Source organism: Coturnix japonica, chromosome 1, assembly GCF_001577835.2.
Source record: "Coturnix japonica isolate 7356 chromosome 1, Coturnix japonica 2.1, whole genome shotgun sequence".
NCBI lineage: Eukaryota > Metazoa > Chordata > Aves > Galliformes > Phasianidae > Coturnix > Coturnix japonica.
In genome coordinates this window covers 59,027,091-59,045,636 of record NC_029516.1, presented here as the reverse complement: position 1 = coordinate 59,045,636, position 18,546 = coordinate 59,027,091, and the positions used below count along the sequence as shown (strand labels likewise).

The window sequence follows — 18,546 nt, the reverse complement described above, 5'->3', positions numbered from 1 at the left end:
TAAACCAATTTACTAAGGACATAAAGAGCATGAAAAATGTGACAGTTCCTTAACAAGAACTGCTGTTACATTTGGAACAGTTGGCTAATTTGAAGTCAGAAGAAAAGACACATGCCCATTTGTTGGACTTCTGAGCTAAGCAGCCTAGCATTCCTGTTAAAAAAGCAATTCTTTTTCACTAAAGAAATTAATACATTACATGCCAGAATTATTTTACTGAAGCGAGTAGCAGAGACATTTCAGATAGATGCCATTATCAGAGAATAGAGACGAGCATGAAGCTGAGCTTTATCCAACATACCTAAAGGCATTAGAAAGGAAGAGATTAATATCAACTCACCGACACCACTGACGTTCTAACAGCAAGGCTGGGCTCACGTCTCAAATTTCCAGCTCCCAGAGAAATCATACGCGCACCGATAGAAGGATGACAAAAGGGCATGCTGTGCTCTCCTTTACTTCAATTGAATGACAGCTCTACTAACAGGGAACAGAGACACTCACTGCAATATCTGAAAGAGTGGGTACTTGATATGAGCATGCTCGGTATCTCATTTAAAATGGCCTGATGCTTCAGCTCAGCATGAGATGGCCTACTTCCAAATAACTGTAGAACTTCAAGTCAAACCTCAAATCATTAATTGGAATACATAAAACTCAGCCAACAAGTAGTAGGAATCTTGACCTATTCTGCACCCACTTTTTTTTTTTTTTTTTTTTAATATCTGAATTGATAAACAGATAATTATTTGGATTGTTTCCCTGCAAAACATCTTAAGGCTTAAATACTATCATCATGTACTTCAAAGTAATTACATGATGCCACTGTAATAAACTGAAGCCCTTTTCTGGATAGCATATGATCTGAACACTAAGCAGCAGAACTCATAAATCAGACAGAAACAACACATCTGCTAAATATACCCCGACTGATTTAAGAACTGTCCTACCCAATGATTTCTGGGCAGCATTTTCAGGGAGTGGGAGAGGCAAGAAGAGAGAGACTAGACCACTGTCTAACAAGAGGTTATGTTTAGAAGCAGGTTATCTCCACTTTAAATCTCTTCATGAATAGAGAAACTATCTAGTTTCCTAATGTAACTGTTATTGTTGATATCAAAGGACAGGCTTATTCACAAGTAAAAAATCCATGCCAAGGAAAACAGATATTTAAAACCTTCCCTTCAGAGATTAACATCTTTTAATTCACTTAAACTCAGATACAAGCAGTAAAGAGATCTGTGCTTTGCTTTTTCTCCCGCTATCTCACAGGTCTCTCCCTGTGTTTACTGTATATTCATATATTTTTTTCAAATGAATGCACTATATCTTTTCCTCTTTTGTGCAAAGAGAAAAGCCATGCCCCAGGCACAGGGTACTTTTTATTTTTTCCTCCTCAAATGCTTTCCTGTTTACCATTCAAGCTCAGAGCAGAGCCAAGCAAGCTACTTTGGAAATGCTGTATTGTAAAAGCTGCTTTATAAGCACAACGCAGTCCACTTCCTGGTCTCCATCACAGTTGGGCATAGAAACATTTAGCCAAATTTAGAAAAAAGGCTACTCTAGCAGGACAGGTATCAAAGCGCTCTTTGAGTGGAGCACACAAAGGTTAATAGAATGGCAGGCAGAAAAGCTACACATTATTCTTAATATTCACTAATGTTCAGAACTAATATAAAAATAAGGCTTTCATATCAATGCCAAAAAGTGATTGCATTTTGTACAAGAATCCGTAGCTTCGCTCATGGTGTTCTGAGGTGTAAGGCTCACACGCTGCATTCTCCCACTCTTGAAAACCTCTGGGTATGAAAACCAAATATTTATTATAGAAATTACCTTAAAATTCACCCATGCCCTTTGACTGTGAACTTGCACAAAATGAATAGACATACTTTCACTTCCAGAGTTCCTTTCAAGCATCAACCCAGATATCAGGACGCACAATGGAGCTACGCCATCGGTAAACCTGATTTGCACGAACGCACTAACATCCAATTTTGCATTCCAGAGATACCAGTACACCACTATTAGAAAAACCAAAACAATCACAATCATGTTATGCTAACTGCAATCATTTGATTTGATCTCCTAATACCTTGGTATTTCATTTTCTTACACCAATAAATACAAACCCCAACCCATAGTTCAAGGGCCGTCCAAGATGCAAAATTCAGATGCATTTTCCAGTCTACTGCCAGACAGCATGCATCATTATAAGAATCTCCATGTGTCCCTGCCAGCTAACTCTTTAAAGAAAAAGGAGTGCTAAATTATATTTCACATTTTTATCTAGGCGTATCTTCCTTATTCGTTAACTTTCAATCATTTGTTCTGTCGCTGCTCTCTGAACTTCCTCAGAGATTCAGATTAGTACAATACGACACAAAATGAGATGTCACCAGTGTAAAAGCTGCCTTTAATGAGAAATGTTTTCATCCAGCTAAGTTTAATTTCTCTTCTTTCTAAAAAATACTTAAAAGAAAAGAATTGCCATTAAAGAAAGATTAATTCTACAAACTACTTGATAGATTGAGATTTGTAACTGCTATATTTGACTGATGAAGGGGAAAAAACAGCAGCTAATAAAATTCACTACAGTTGTAGAAAACACTGTTCTCTTGTTCCAGGTACATCCCTCTTTGCTTCCCAAAATCCCATCACAATGAGCAGTAATTATGAATATTTTCTCATTGTGGCCTTCTAATACTTGAAGGGAGCGTATAAACAGGAGGGGCAATGGCTGTTTACAAGGGTGTACAGTGATAAGGGAATTGTTTTAAACAGAGACAAAGGAGGTTGGAGGTTTAGCTTAGATATCAGGAGGAAGTTTTTCACACAGAAGGTGGTAATGCACTGGAACAGGTTGCCCAAGGAGGCTCTGGATGGAATGCCTTCCTGGAGGCATTCAAGGCCAGGCTGGATGTGGCTCTGGGCAGCCTGGTCTGGTGGTTGGTGACCCTGCACATAGCAGGGGGATTGAAACTGGATGAGCATTGTGGTCCTTTTCAACCCAGGCCACTCTATGATTCTGTGATTTTAATTTAAAAGGTCTGCTCTGAAAATAAATGTATGCAGATGTAATCTCCCATAAAAGACTTTTTTTTTTTTTTTTTCATTAAAAAAAATTTAAAAATCTACATTTCTTGGGACATCTGCTCAGCTTCTTAGAAGAGTTCAGGACACCTTCAGAACAACCTGCGGAACACTTCTGCTGGTTTCCTTTTTTAAATTCTCCCATGCATCTGTCTTTTATTCTCTTTATGGCCTACCAAATGTAGCTACAATGACGAAATTCTAATAGCTACAAATAGCACATAAGAACACAATACTTTTGGTTCCATAATTAATGCAAAATGCTACTTGCAGATGAGAATGTCTCACTGCATTTCAAAGTGTTTCTCCCCTTTAACAAACAATAGAGTTTTGAGATTTGCACATTTAATAAGAAAGTTTTACAGTAAATGAGCAGAAATTTGCCAAGTTAATAAACATCTCTTTCAAGAAAAAAAAAAAAAGACACAATACATAAACAGGGAAATATATCCTACAAATAGCATTTTCAGAAAATAAATATTCTTCTGGTTTGTATTTTGGTTTTCCCCTGACAAAGCTGGTTTTAGATTAAAATCAGAACTGGAAGCTGAAATAATTTTGTGAAGTTTTTGTATTTATATTCGAAAGAAAGCCTTGTTATCACACAGATGTAGTGCCAGATTTCTCTGTGCTGCTATAAAGACTGAATTCAATCACTCCCTGAAGAGTACTATGAGTATAAGTTTCATTTCACCAAACTCAGCACACAATTAAAGGACATGATAAAAAACATTTAATGACTGAAGTTTTTCCTTCCCCCCTTTTAATATAGTTATCAAGAAATCAGGTGATGAATACTTAAAACACCTTTGCTCTTTTCTAAGAGCTTCTTAGCATCACACTCAAACACCTTTTGATCATCTGGTCTGACAGCAGAGCAGCTCATTTTAATAAGATTGGTGCTCCACGTTATGTGTGGGTCTGTTTTAGTACTCAATATCAAACTCACCACTATCACAAAATGAAATACGATTCACTTTTGAGCTTATAACCAGGCCTTATATGGGTTTTATTAAAGCTTTGACTTACGCAACTGGTATTTTTAACTAAAAATAAGTTATTCACTAAATTATATACAGCTGAGTTTTTAAATATACTTTCTGGCCATCCTAAAAAAGAATATCTACATCAATTATCCTTTTATACACGTCTTATATACGATCTCCTTCAGCTCTCTTCTTGGTTTTGGCAAGAGCACACAGGCATCTTTCTTGACTTTGGTCTGCTGTAACCACTATCTCAAAAAGCCTCCTCAAATAGTAACTCACAGACATTTCAAAAGTCTTCCTCTTCCAGATTGTTTAAACCTATATTCTCCAGAAATGTGCACCCATTTAAAACCTTGCTTTCCACTATGTTTTGACACTGTAACTATCAGCTGACTCTTTTATGATGGGCCACCTACTCAAGAGGAAAGATTTTTCATACGAAACCAGAGCAGTAACTGGAGGTCTGAAGAAATATAGAGGACATTTATCATGCAGAATTAAAAGATGAGTCATTTTATTTACGTATTATTTACATTTTTATACCTATTCATGGTTTTACTTGTGCTATTTCCAAATGTGCCAATCCTGTAATACTTCCGTCTTCCTACACTAACAGGTACGTTTTTTCTCTTGGTCTTTCTTCTGTGATTATTCTTTCACAGCTCATTTGAAAAGTATTGCCTCATCTCTCAACTATCTATTAATTCCCCCCACACACAATGCTAACAAAATTCCAAATGTCCTTCCTCAATTACTGAAATCAAATTAAATAGGTGTTGAATATTAGTTAAGGACAGTAACTTCAAACAGTCAAGAACAAATATAGTTCAGAAAAAGGAAAACACATCTGCTCCACTTTTATTAATGCACAGGTCACGTGGCAAACTACATCAGGAGCTGGTAAATACAAAAATCTGGTCGAAGACATACAAACATAATAGAAAGGTAGCATTTATCTCTGTATTGTTTGTTTTTCCTCTGTCATTATCAGCATTTTCACAGCTTACCAGTGTGGTTAACTCCAGATATTCATTATCAGACATTCAGAAGTTTAGCAGCTACAACAAACTTAAAAATAACTGATAATCTTCAGCTGTCTTACAGAGCTTGCAGAACTTGCCAAGACAACATAACAGTATCTGACCCCAAAACCTTCTCCAGAGCACATTATTCTCACCTCATCTTTTCATTTGAACACTTCACAACTTGGTAATTACCCAATACGGCATACATCCTATTCTTTGTTATTGTATTGCAGGCCTCTCTGACATGGTTTTTCACTCTTTGTATGCTCACAGTTAGTTCAAACAGCCACAAGTTTATGCGTTACCACTTATATTGTCATTTCCTTTCTAAATATAGGTATACTAAATGTTACCCATAAAACAGTTTCTGCTCTTGTCCCTGAACAAGTACAATGTAAAAAACCAAGGTTTATCTCTGCTGTCCACAGCTTATAAAAGCACTGTATGTTCGTCTTCAGTATGTTACATACACGATTCATCTGTAACACTATACCAACCTCCGAACATATAAAACTACCACTGCTGCTCTGATAATGCTGTTTTCCATATTTATAAGCCATATAATTTATATTACCAGCTCTCTGAGACCAGCCCTGAACCAAGCACATTTCTGGAACACACGCTACATACCTACCTACACTTCTCAGACTTTCTAGCCACAGACAACCCACTACCCACACTCAGATTTGATAGGCTCCCCCTCACTCATTATCATCTTAATAGATTTGTTTTTCCTTTTAAATTAGCCATTAGCTTTAGAAAAACACCCAGAGGGGAAAAAGAACAACAACCTGACCAAGAATCTCAACTTGGTAGGACAAATTCTTAAGGTACAATATCAGTGTTTCTTGAGAGCAACTTTAGCGCAGATCTGGTCTGCTCCAGTCCTACTTACCATGAACAAAAGCAAAAAACAAACATTTGCCAGTTTTGGACACAACACAACACAAGCAAAAACAACCAAATGCAAGAAACATTAAAGATCAGAAGCACTTTTGTTCCGCAAGTTATTTCCCAGTTCTTTTTTTTAATAACCACCACATGGCACAAATCCCTTTTATTAACTAAAAGCGTACCAGTCAAAACGGCTGAGATCTCATTTGGAAAGTATCCAGATTCTCTTCTAAGTTAATAGCTCAAACTAAAGCTTCTTTACAAGGTTCTTAAACTTACTCAGAATATCAGTTATACAGGCAACCATTAAGCTTATTCTTTATATTAATGGATGTAATTCTAAAGTAGAAGTGTTCTTTTCTAGACTTATAACTTAGTATTTATATTTTAAAAATCAACTACTCAAAAAACATGCTTCTCTGACAACTCACTATGTACCTGATAGAGCTACTGACATTAGCTGACAAAATAACTGCAGTGTGAAAGAGAGGAAGACAAACTGTTCTGCAGTATAACATTACAAAGAGAACTGACAAACAAAAAGAAACATCAGAATCACCAAATGGCAGAATTTTAGTGGAAGAAAGAACAACTCTGAAAGTGTTCAAATGGGATAAAAGAATACTTAGTGGTTCAGAGCTACTAGATAGGTCCACCTAGAGGATGTAAGCAGTAAAACAAAGTGGTATTTACTAACAGTAATGTAAAATGATGCAAATGAAAAAAATCCTCTATGCTTTACATTTTTATTAACGGGCTCTCAGACAATTATTTCTACTAGAGAATAAACCCTTAATATTATAACAAATACTTATTCATATATTGATCATCTCTCATAGTTCACAGACATCAGCATACAACACATGCCCGTAAAGGCCACCCTTGCAGCATCCCCACTGCCTGAAGCTTGGAACATGAGTGCAATTCCTAACGGGAGATACGATAAAGGCCTTTGTGTCACTCTGGGCTTTACTTTAAGGAATGCACTCTCCATCTTGCATACTATAAATAGGTCACTAGATGATAATGATTTTAAACAAAAAAAGGTAGCAGTGCTTAATACATGTAGCTGCAGCACAGAAATGTGTTATGACTCCAGAACAACTTGTGGAAAGTTTCTGAATGCTCAGGAATAGGTACTGAAACCCATTATGTGCTGCTAAATACAAGATGGTACCACCACCTCCAGAGCTCACTGAACCACGCACTGTTGTTGGCTTGGAATTTAAAAAAAGAAACAACACAATTATTTTCTGCTATCTTGATTTCTGGCAATTGCTGAGAAAACTGCAAATATACGCTGATAGAAACCTCAAAGACAGGACATGCCCAGCTACTGTAATGTCACGCCTATTTCGTCACCTTTTGTAAAGCTCAGTAGGACTGGTATTTGCATCAGTTTATTACAAAAGCAGAGTTCCTTCAAATTTACAAATTTCTCTAAGCAGTTTTTACTACTCCCCTGGGTTCCCCCATATGTGAAACTTCAGCATAGGAAGTTCAGCACGAATGTGCGCAAGAACGTCTTTATGGTGAGGGTGACAGAGCACTGGAACAGGCTGCCCAGGGGGGTTGTAGAGTCTCCTTCTCTGGAATTAAAGACCCGCCTGGACACCGACCTGTGCGACGTGGTGTAGGGAACCTGCTTTGTCAGGGAGGCTGGACTCGGTGATCTCTGGAGGTCCCTTCCAACCCCTACAATTCTGTGATTCTGTGATTCTATCCTTTCTGATAAGAAAGGGAATGATGCGCCAGGCTCCTGGTAGGGAGTTGATTTTCACTTCCAATTCCACTATCTTGCTAAATAAGACTATCATCCTCCAGTGCGTGAAAACTTACAGACCACTCCCTGTTTTCTTGAAAACTGATAGAAAGGTAGCAATTTCAGTTGTGGAAAGCCCAGTAGTTCTCAAACCAGAGATACTGAAAGATTAACCCTGTTAATAGGGTAATCAAACCTCACAATGATCTGCAGCTAACTCACATTTCAACTTAATCGACTAATCAATATGTAAAGATAATTTTCAATTGTATATTTGATAGAACAATCCTTGTTATTGGGTTCCCAGTGACAGATGCCTAGAACAGCATATCTGTATAATATACTTGAACCAAAAAATCCCAAGCTAGCTTCACTGTTCAGTTTTATTCTCAGTCCAATGTCTAGATCCAGCATAGTGCTGGATTAGCTGCTAATACCATGGGTTTCCTTCAGTACAAGCTGCCGCCGATTCAGCTGAGCCACCTTTAACAAGAACTTCCACTGCCAGCTCCTTCAATCTGCTGAAAGTAAATCTCATCAGAGTGACAGAATAAAACCAGCACAGATGAAAATCTTCATATTATGGCTTTCCTTTTTGTTGAAGTCAATTTAACTGATTGAATCAATTTTATATTCCTCAATATGAAAAAGCCTATATGCTTCAATAAAAGAATAGAGGGAGCAACACATTAAGTGCATTTTGTAATTGACTTTTGTTTTCAGGCCAGCCACCCAGGGATAAAATCTTATTATTACTCCAGTGTTTCACATCTTTCAAAAGGCATACAATTTATACTGTTGATACCATTCAAATCAGGAGATAAGCTTAAAAAAAATAAAAATAAAAATAAAAAAAACCAAAAACAAACAAAAAAAAACCCCCAAGAACGAAAGAACAAAATCCACATTAAATTGGACTTACATAACTAGTAAACATCTCTAATTTTGAATCCTACAGTCAGGTTTAGTTAGGAGAGCAAGCTCCAAGGATATCTTGCAAGATATTGAAATATCCATCTTTAAAATAAAGATGCATGATCACATTGACACTGAATTAATGTATACATTATCATATTTTTTAAAATAAAGAGCTAAACAATGAAGATCTGACTTCCTATAAATAAGTAAAGATTTATCATAGAAACATAGAATCACAAGGTTGGAAAGGACCTACAAGATCATCTAGTCCAACTGTCCTCCCTTTACAATACCTACAGAAAACCATATCTTCTAGCTCCCTATCCAGATGCTATTTATTTTCATCTAAAGCCATTCATAACAAGGAATTATTTCCTTGTGGAAAACAAGTGTATGGTATTACATTCTAAAACCAAACTCCACAAACCCAAAAAGGAAAGAGAAGACAAATGAATGATCAAGACAGCCAATAACTGTGGTTTCAACACAAACAAGAAGTTCATAGATGCACAGAATGGCAGAGGTGGGGAAGGACCTCTAAGTCCATCGTCTCCAACCCTTGTTCAGTCAGGGATACCCAAGGCAGGTTGCTCAGGGCCAAATCCAGGCAGCTCCTGAGGATCTCCAAAGAAGACACTCTACTTCCTCTTCTGGGCAACCCGTGCCAGTGCTCCATCACCTGCACAGTCAGCCTCTACATTCAGTTTTGTACTATCAGCCATTTACTGAGGGTGCTCTCTAGCATACAAGTGGACTATCGTTCCAGTAACTATGAAACAATATTAATTATGGATTAATATTCTTTACTGGTAAATCCTTAGCTGCTGCAACTATACTTCACAGATACAACAGCATCACAAAAATGCACCATTGCATTCTTAAGTTACACAGGAACACCAGTTACATGGGAATAGGTCCTAAGAATTATGTCACCAGAGTAAAATAAGATTGAGGTACATTTCTTCAGAAGAGTTTATTACAGGTAGATATTTTTGTCAATAATTCATGCCTGCTGGGACTAACAGGACAGTAGCACAAAACAAAATTAAATATTCACTGGGGGTTATTAATCAAGTGTTAATAGTCTGAGTTTCAGTTTCTCCTAAAATCACAACATATCCCAAGAGGAAGCAAGTGCTGGGATACACAGGACTGAAAAGTGGTGTCAAGATAAAATTCAGTGTAATCCCTTCCCTGTTTTGGAGAATTAATTCACGGGGAGGGTGGAATCACAAATCTGCACTCAAACACTCCCCTTGAAAAAACAGGGTCTGAAATTCCTTAGCTTGTTCAGAACTGCAACTTCGATAAAGGGAAAAAAGAACCCAAAACTATATTTTTCAGGAAATAAGTTTCAATTAACACCCTAAATATTAAAACCCCAGTTTTTGCTAGCAATCCTGACACACAGCTAACGAAGATTAGGGTTTTTATAAACTTAATGCAAGGCGTGTTCAGACTTACTTATAGGTTGTTTTTAATCCATATTCACCTAATGTTCTCATCAGACTGACACATCAAAACATTACAAGTAGTCTTCAAAATGTCAATTGTGTTGTGAATTTAAAAAACAACACACCTGTTCTCATATAAATGCTTTTAACACAAATACATGAACCAACAATTCTTTGAAGTAAGTTTGCAGTTTTATTAGTAAAGACCTGTTGTTAACAAAACAAGAGTTGAAGGGTTGTTTAATAGCTTCCTATGAGGGTAATATTCAGATAAATCCTTCACCTATATACCCTCATATTTTAGGAATGTTTCCTTTAGGATTTATAGTAGGAAGCAAAAGCCATCAACCTCTCTAAGAAATGTAGCATTCCAATGTAAGTAAGAATTATCCAGAAAAAAAAAAAGAGAGAAAATGTGTTTATCTAAAAATTTATTTCAACTACAAATATCTAAGTTACATACATACAATATTTTAGTGCCATTACTGCATCACCATTCCAAATTAATATCACCACTTCATATTTCAAGTACTAAATGAACATCAAGCAAAACATGACTTTCTTATACATATGGGCATTTTGATTCTTCGCCATTACTTCATGCCATACTGTATTTTGCTTTTGTTTGCTTTGATAATGGATTCAAGATATTTGTTTTGAAGTGACTTAAGTTGTCTGACAGCCATTTGAACTTCCTGTTATCTTTTGTGATTATCCAATTTATTCCTTCTGGATAAGAGTATTAAAACTGAGGTATTTACTTTAAAGATTAAGCATTTCTGCTATTTTAAGCTCTGGTAAGAGCTACTCAGAAGTAAAATGTCAGCATTTAATGTTTCTCTGCAACGTTCATTAATCCAGAACTCTCAATTTCATTAAACACAAGAAGTAACATTAAATCTCTAATATTCTACTGAAGTTTTCAAGTTGAAAAGCAAATGTAGACAGCCAAATTGACTACTACACTCCAATCGACTATTCCAACCAACCTTCTGCTTCCAAAAAATCTGCACATGACTTGTGCATCTTCATGTAGAAACGCACAGGACATTTGGCAACAGGTCTCTATAACCTAAAATCACCTCTTCCACTCTCTTTGAAAACATCAAGAAACTGTACTGTGAACTGTCTTTTCCAGAACCCTTACCAGTATCCTAAAATAGTTCATGCTTAATTAATATAAGATAACCTAAAGAGTTGGAAAAACAGACAACTAACAAGCTTACTCAATATGGCAATCATGATGCAATAATTAATTGTAGGGAGTACATCTGGAAACAGTTACACATATGCTAGTCCCTTTCCCTGGCATTACAGTAATTGGCATGGCTTATGCAACCTGAAGTCACTTCACCTGGAAAAACCCATTCCTGTGCCAAGGTGTCAAGTATCTTCTTCATTAATGTTTTAATGTGGAACATTCATAACTTATTCACTGAAGTATCTGAAAGAAGTAACTTGACCAATTAAATTGGATCACAAAATTGCATTCTTAGCAATAACAATTCCTCTACATATCCAGTATTCATCGCTACAAATCTTTCTCCTCCTCCTAAAAAATTTTGATTCATTCGCACCAAGATACTTTTAAACCATCAGTTACCTTTGCCTTGAAGACAAGGAAGGATTTGTTCAGTTTCAGTAGCTTTATGGCCCAAAGAACGTGCTATGTGTAAGATTTGATTGGAAAGTGACACATGATTTAACATTTGTGGCACAGTTATTACGAAGCTTTTCCATAAAGGTGAATGCTTCGACCAGTAAGTGAATTACGAACTCTTCAGGGGATTTCAGGGAGAAGCTAGAGGGCTTAAACTACCTCCCTTGCCACCTCCCATACCTCGCCCCTCAGTTGGAATTACTTCAGTCTCTGTTCACACAGTCATTAGACCCAATCTTTTAGGTAAGTAAAATAAGGACATGAAAAATTTTGTTAAGTACTAAAGACTGCATTACACATTTGTAGTTAATTACAAAATTATACAAATACACCTACATGCGTTAATGAAATTTCACATGCAATAGAAAATAGCATGTTAATATGATGCCAGTGAGAATAATTTTCCAAATTAGAAAATTAAGTATTGCCACCAAAAAAAAAAAAAACAACCCACACCCCCAAAGCCAGTTGCTAAACATTAAGTCATTCCTCATTTCTGAGTTCAAGTCACAGCATACAGATCCACTGCTAGAAATAGCCAAACAATCCTGTAACAAATAAAAGCAGCTTTCTAAAAAGCTCAGCAAATCAGGAGGATGTCAGTGTCAGGAAATAAAACTCTTTTGCCAAAATCATATTTAATTCAAATATTTAGCAGCACCATCTAATCAAGCACGTCATGTTTATGTAAAAAAAATACTCATTTCAGTTAATTGAGCTAAATTGCTTTGGAAAATAAATTAAAAGCCAGGAATGCTTTCCATATGTCATTTGTAAGTTATGTAAGAAATACAGCTGCAGTCACTACTAATACTAAATAAGTTCTATCATTAGCCACTGATCATAAAATAGACTCCGGGTTTCTTATTCACAAATTCTACTTCACAACAGGAATGAGATTATGATAGTTCACATCCAAGGAGTGTATCACAATTTGTCTAGACTAACATGAGAATTTAGCAATTTGCCTGTGTGCTTCCTGCTGGTCTTACTATCTACTTTCTTAAAGAGAAACTATTAAGAATTGCCTCTGAATGTTTTACCCCATATTAGGGAATGATGTCTAAAGCCACAATAAACTATCCAGGTCTGTCAGGTGACAGCTCAACTCAGACAACACACCACTTTTCTTCTTCCCTCTGATGTATTCTGTTTCTTCTCTTTGGCAATTTTCAGATGTGCAATAAGGGGAAATACTCTATTCACAGACCATTCTGTTGAGATCAATTTCAAAGACATTACGAAGGAGTAACACAATCATCATGCACTTTGCGATAACGAAAAATTCAACTCTGAGACAATATTACAGAGATAATACCACACAAAGAGATGACTTGCTGGAAATAAGTAATCATAAAACTGAATGATAATCATCAGTACAACAAGTTTACATCATCTGAAGATCACTACTAATTGCAATGGTAATTTTAAGGAGCCAAATTGACATCTAATTTCTTATATACATTCTGATACTTTAAAAATATTTTTATATTATTGGCAGGAGACATTCAGCATTTCCAGTAACAGGAAGAACAAAGGTGGTGAGGCACTGGAACAGGTTTTATCTAGAGAAGCTGTGGATGCTCCATCCCTGAAGGTGTTTAAAGCCAGGTTAGATGGGCCCTAAGCAGCCCGAGCTGGGGGATGGCAGCCCTACTACTGTGATGGTGCTGGAACTTGGTGCCCTTCACGGTCCCTTCTAACCCAAGGCATTCTGTGATTCTAACCCAAGGCATTCTGTGATTCTATGAAACATTTTATTTTTTCATCATGTTCCAAGAATTATTTGGAGACAAAAATCAGCACTTCTGTGCCATAATTTTGCCCTGTTTTCCCCCTGCCCCCTCCATGCACTCAATCATTTCATATGCAAAGCAAGAATAACTCTCATTTTTACCATTTCTCCCCCCTTATATGCTAACCTGTTTAAAAGCATAGCTGCCCAATGTAGTGAAGTACATTTGCTTTTACAGGAAAGAGTGAAGTGCTAGATATAGAAATTCTCATCAATTCTGACTTACCTATTTTTCCCCATACATCCTCATTTGTGTCTCATGAAATTTTACTCGATATCCTATTCACACATTAATTTTTGGCCTCATAGCCTACTTTTAAGCACATTCCAAAGTAAAAATATTAGGCTGGACACAGTTCTCCCAGCAGGTTTACAAAATGGAAAAACAATACTGAGAGATTGAAAGGAAGACTGAAAATACCATCTGCTTTCAACAGGCTAGATAACCTCTCCTGTTAAAGGAAAGCAAGTTTGTTACTAGAAAAAAGAATCCTAGGCTTTATGTTTATTAATATACAGAACTTCACCTGAGTTAAACTAGTGTTAAACATACATTATCTGTACATACTGTATTTAATGTAGGTAGGCTCTACACAGCATTTAGCATTGTGCAACAGACTAACTTTTCTTCCTGCTTCGGAGCAGAGTTAGTCAATTTCTGAGAGCTACCATGAAAAGTAGAATATGAAAAAGGAAAATCACTCCTCACTTGAGGGGCTTACAGCAAGCCAAGCCAATGCTGCAGAAAAGAGAACAGCACATCCTAGTACTCAGATCATTGTCTTGGCTGTGCTCACTCTAAGCTCAGGGGAAGATGACAAAAATGTTCCCCTTCTTGTTCTAATGTGCTGTTTCTATATGAGCCACGTATTAACCAGTCATTGCTTCTTCCAGCAAAGTTCTGGAACAGGAAAATACTCAGTATATGCTGCCATCTATCAGAAAGTCAAGAATTTTCCATTTTAATTCAGGGATGCAAGCGGGGAGGTGGGGAGAAGGTGGAGAGGCTTCTGTACAAACACAGCAGCCTGTCACCCAGCTATGATTTCAAAACCAAAAGCTACTAAATAAAGCCCACAAGGAAAAAAATATGTTTAAAAAGTGAAACCCAAGGCCAAGTACAGAAAACAAAGAATGTGAAGGCGTGATTTGGAAAGTCAAGAAAACTGTCTCTGGCATGTGGCACAAACCAGAAACTTTCTTCAAACAATCAGAAAAGAATCTTCCAGAATGTGAAGAAGTGATAAAGCATGACAATAAAAGGAGCACTTAATACAGACAAAAACACAGTAAAAGAATTAGTTACATTTTGCACACAGGAGAAACTAAGCTCCACATAAAAGTGCCAGAGTCGTTCTTTATAGCCAAGAAAGTTTTATAAACTGTCTCAAAGCAACAGCAGTACATGGGATTTATTTGGCTGGGCCGGTAGGAGTAAACTACAATAAAACGATGGGACATATTGGAGTTTATTCAGTAACTCTAAGGAAATAAGTAAAAAATGAGTAGTATGACATGACTGCATACATCCCATAAACTGCCTCTTATACTAGAGGAATGATATCTGATGAACAGTGACTCGTGCGGTTAGAAAGTGCCCTGCTTTTGCTGTTGTTTTAAGAACAGAGCATGAATAGCTTTGGTATTGGATGAGTCATCAGGTGTGATAACAAAGAACAAAATTAACATATATATGAATATACAAGATATATTGCAAAAGTGTTATCATCACCTCTGTAACGGAAAGGAAAATCTTGTAAATTTACTGCAATCAAGTCATACCAACAAGATTCCTACCCTTAAAAAAATCCCATACTCAAAGTCCTTTTAAGGAAGCCTGATTGATGTTAAACAAAACAGAGTCCTACCTATGTAAATGCAGAATATAAGAACGGAATATATATTCATAACCACATCTACACCAGCTATCTGAAAAAGAAAGTGAATAGCATAGGGATAATTTGTAATTTATACAAAATTATTCAGGACAGGCAAAATTAGATTAAAGTAGATTGCTTAGAAAGCCTCTAATAGCCTGTCTGAGATACAAGATAGCAATTGAAATCCAGCATGTTAGTTGTAACATGATTCTTGCAGGAAAGATTGCTAAAGAGACACGGATCAGGCTTTAATAAAGTGGTACTTCTAAAGAAGAGGCTGGAGACCCACCCAGTGATTTCAAGAGGTGTCAGCTCACTGGCATCCAAAAAGGCAAACATTATAGAAAACTGAAAGCATTCAGCATCCCTGTTCAACTCTGCACGGTCTGCAAAGCCAGTCTTCCTTTCCCAGCTCAAAATGAGCCCTAAAAAGCAAAGGTCCGTCTGCAAAGGACAAATAAAATGTGGAAGCATCTGTAAAAACAGAGGCGAAAATGAGTATGGCTTGAGTTTCAAGAGTGGGGGGAGGACACTGCATAAAAACTGGTGCAGATAAATGAGAAAGCTGAGTTAACAAGCAATACTGAAAATGATGCTGAATAGTATTTCTGTAGTCATCACTTCTCAAGCTGTAAGAAATTAATCACAACTTTACTGAAATGCAAATTTTGTTCAACAAAAGAAACAAATGGAGCTTTAAAAAACATTCTGAATCTCCTTACCACAAAGTATTTGGGACAGAAAAAACAAAACAAAACAAAACAAAAAACACCAAACATTAGTATATGTAGAACAAAGTGCTAATACATACACTTCTCATTCACCAGAGTAAACTTTAATTACTAATTGCACTTTAGACCAAACCAAACTTTCAATAAAAGCCAAGATGTCGTGCATCCTACAAAACACACTTTAAAACTACATGGACTTACATCCTACACTGCATCACAGCAAGGTTAATATTGTAATTCAAGTGAATACACAGCTCTTTCCAACGAGAAGCTTCCCAACAACACTGAAAACAACATCTAGGAAGAGAACTAAAAGACTTTGTTTCGTAGGCAGTCTACTCAGCCCTTGCTTCACGCATATATGAGGGGAAAAAGCTTTAATTCCCAAAAGACAAAGATTAATTTCCCTGCAGGAAGAACATTTACATATAAAAACTGTGTAACCAGATGAACAAAGGAAAATCAAGACATTCAGCTCCCCAAAGAGTGCTGAAAACACTTGCTTCAGCATGCAATGTGATGCCAGTTCCTAAGTATGGCAGACAGTGAGTTACAGGATACTACTTCCAGTCTTTAATAAAGCCCTGAATAGACACCGCATAGCCTAGCTGCTTTGATGCACTGATAGCAGTATAAAAGTATGCACGCAACCAACTGTACGACAGCTTCTACATAGGACTTCTCCCTCATCCCAAAAACCAAGTGGCGTTTTGATTTGTACATAACACACCATAAGGAAGACAAAGGAGCACAGAATAATGATAACAAAAAAATCTACTTTGAATTGATTATATTTATATAGAAAATGAGGGACAGACAGGCCAAAGAAGCAGATCATATGCCATAGTAAGATCAAACCATCAGCATGCTGATAAGTTCACTCCAAGAAAAGAAAAAATAGATTAATAATAAAAAAATAAACCCACAAACACACACACACACAAAATCAATCAAAAAGGGCAATATTAAAGAAAATAATTCGCAACCAATGGTTTAGGAAGTTTAACGTGTGTGAAGTGACAAGTTAATTTGACAGTGGGAGCAATTAGCTAATGCATGTGCATTAGCCTATAAAACCAAGCTAGAACTAAATATTTTTAGTGGTTCCATCCCATTAAAAAAATAAGAATCAATGATTTGCAAGTGCACTAGTATCAAGAATATATGCAAATACAGATCAGCACATATCAAGGCTTACTGAATTATCAGGGTCAGATAATTCTTTTAGTCTGTTTCTCCCCTGCTCCAACTTAAGATCACCATTTCTTGCCTTAACTATCAGAGAAACAGAAAACCAATTACTCCCTTCCACTTTGCCGCAGTTGTTAATGTATTTCTGGAGTTACATTCCCTCTCAGCTATCTCCTCTGTAGGCTACATGATCTCTCCTCAAAGGCTGTTTTCCTATGCATCCCTCCACATGGCTTGTAGTATTTTTTTATATCAGGTGGTTTGCACTCACTGGATATAATTTTATACGTGCACTTGATTATACTTAAATGTAGTACACACACAAACTTAAAATCTTTTTACTACTTTATACAATGTATTTGAAGTGATTTGTGAAAAAGCAGGAATCTGTGTATTCCAAAATCCTTTGTTGCCATTAAAAAGGGATGAATTTACTCCACATAACCTGTTCAGACTCCTGCTCTACTAAAATGGATTGGAGACAACTCATTTTCACAATCCAAAATTCCCGGCGCTACAGAAATCACAGACATTTCATTTTCAACAAGCAGACTCCAGGTTTCTAAAAGTAGTTATTTTCCATACTTAGAAAACAAATCTTGAAGAATTTTATAACCTAGACAAGATTTAAACAGTGACGTTGCTCAGATATCAAAGATCCGATACCCAACCACAGATAGGTTTATAAACACACAGGTACCCAATATATTTTATGGAAAAAGATGTTGACTAAACCTCAGGCTCAGCTACATACCACAGGGCCCGCTGTATACTTCTGCCAACAACCTTGCAGTGGAAACTTCCACCACACATTACTAAATGTAAAGGAATTCTGCTCTATTTTTAGAGCACCTCTAACAAAAGGTCCTACAGCTGAGGATGTATCTATGTGCTGCTTTCACAGTGAGAGAAATCAATTGCACAGGAACCGTTGAGATTCAGTTTCAAGTCCTTTCCAGCATGATCAATTGGTGGTAAGAAAGAATACTAACAGGATTGTCCTCGAGCATGGATGTAAGAAGTAGCAAATTATTACTGAATAATGTAATAAAACCACTACACTGCTGACAAGGAATTCAAGATGCTTTTGAAAGCCAATGAATTGCAGATAAGCTCCTACAATGTGAAAAGCTTACTGGATGGCGTATAGCAGG

The 18,546-nt window shown here is 36.7% G+C and overlaps 1 protein-coding gene across 22 annotated transcripts in view; it reads right to left on the bottom strand.

The window, feature by feature from the left end:
- PLEKHA5 (pleckstrin homology domain containing A5) overlaps window positions 1–18,546 on the bottom strand; it is a 166,081-nt gene that overhangs the window by 105,143 nt on the left and 42,392 nt on the right. The window contains exon 1 of one of the 22 annotated variants that reach the window (XM_032445966.1): window positions 341–359. The exons of the other annotated variants lie outside the window; for them this stretch is intronic. The gene's annotated coding sequence lies outside the window, so the exon portion shown is untranslated. Of the gene's footprint in view, window positions 1–340; window positions 360–18,546 lie in introns of those variants that run through there. 22 annotated transcript variants of the gene reach the window in all.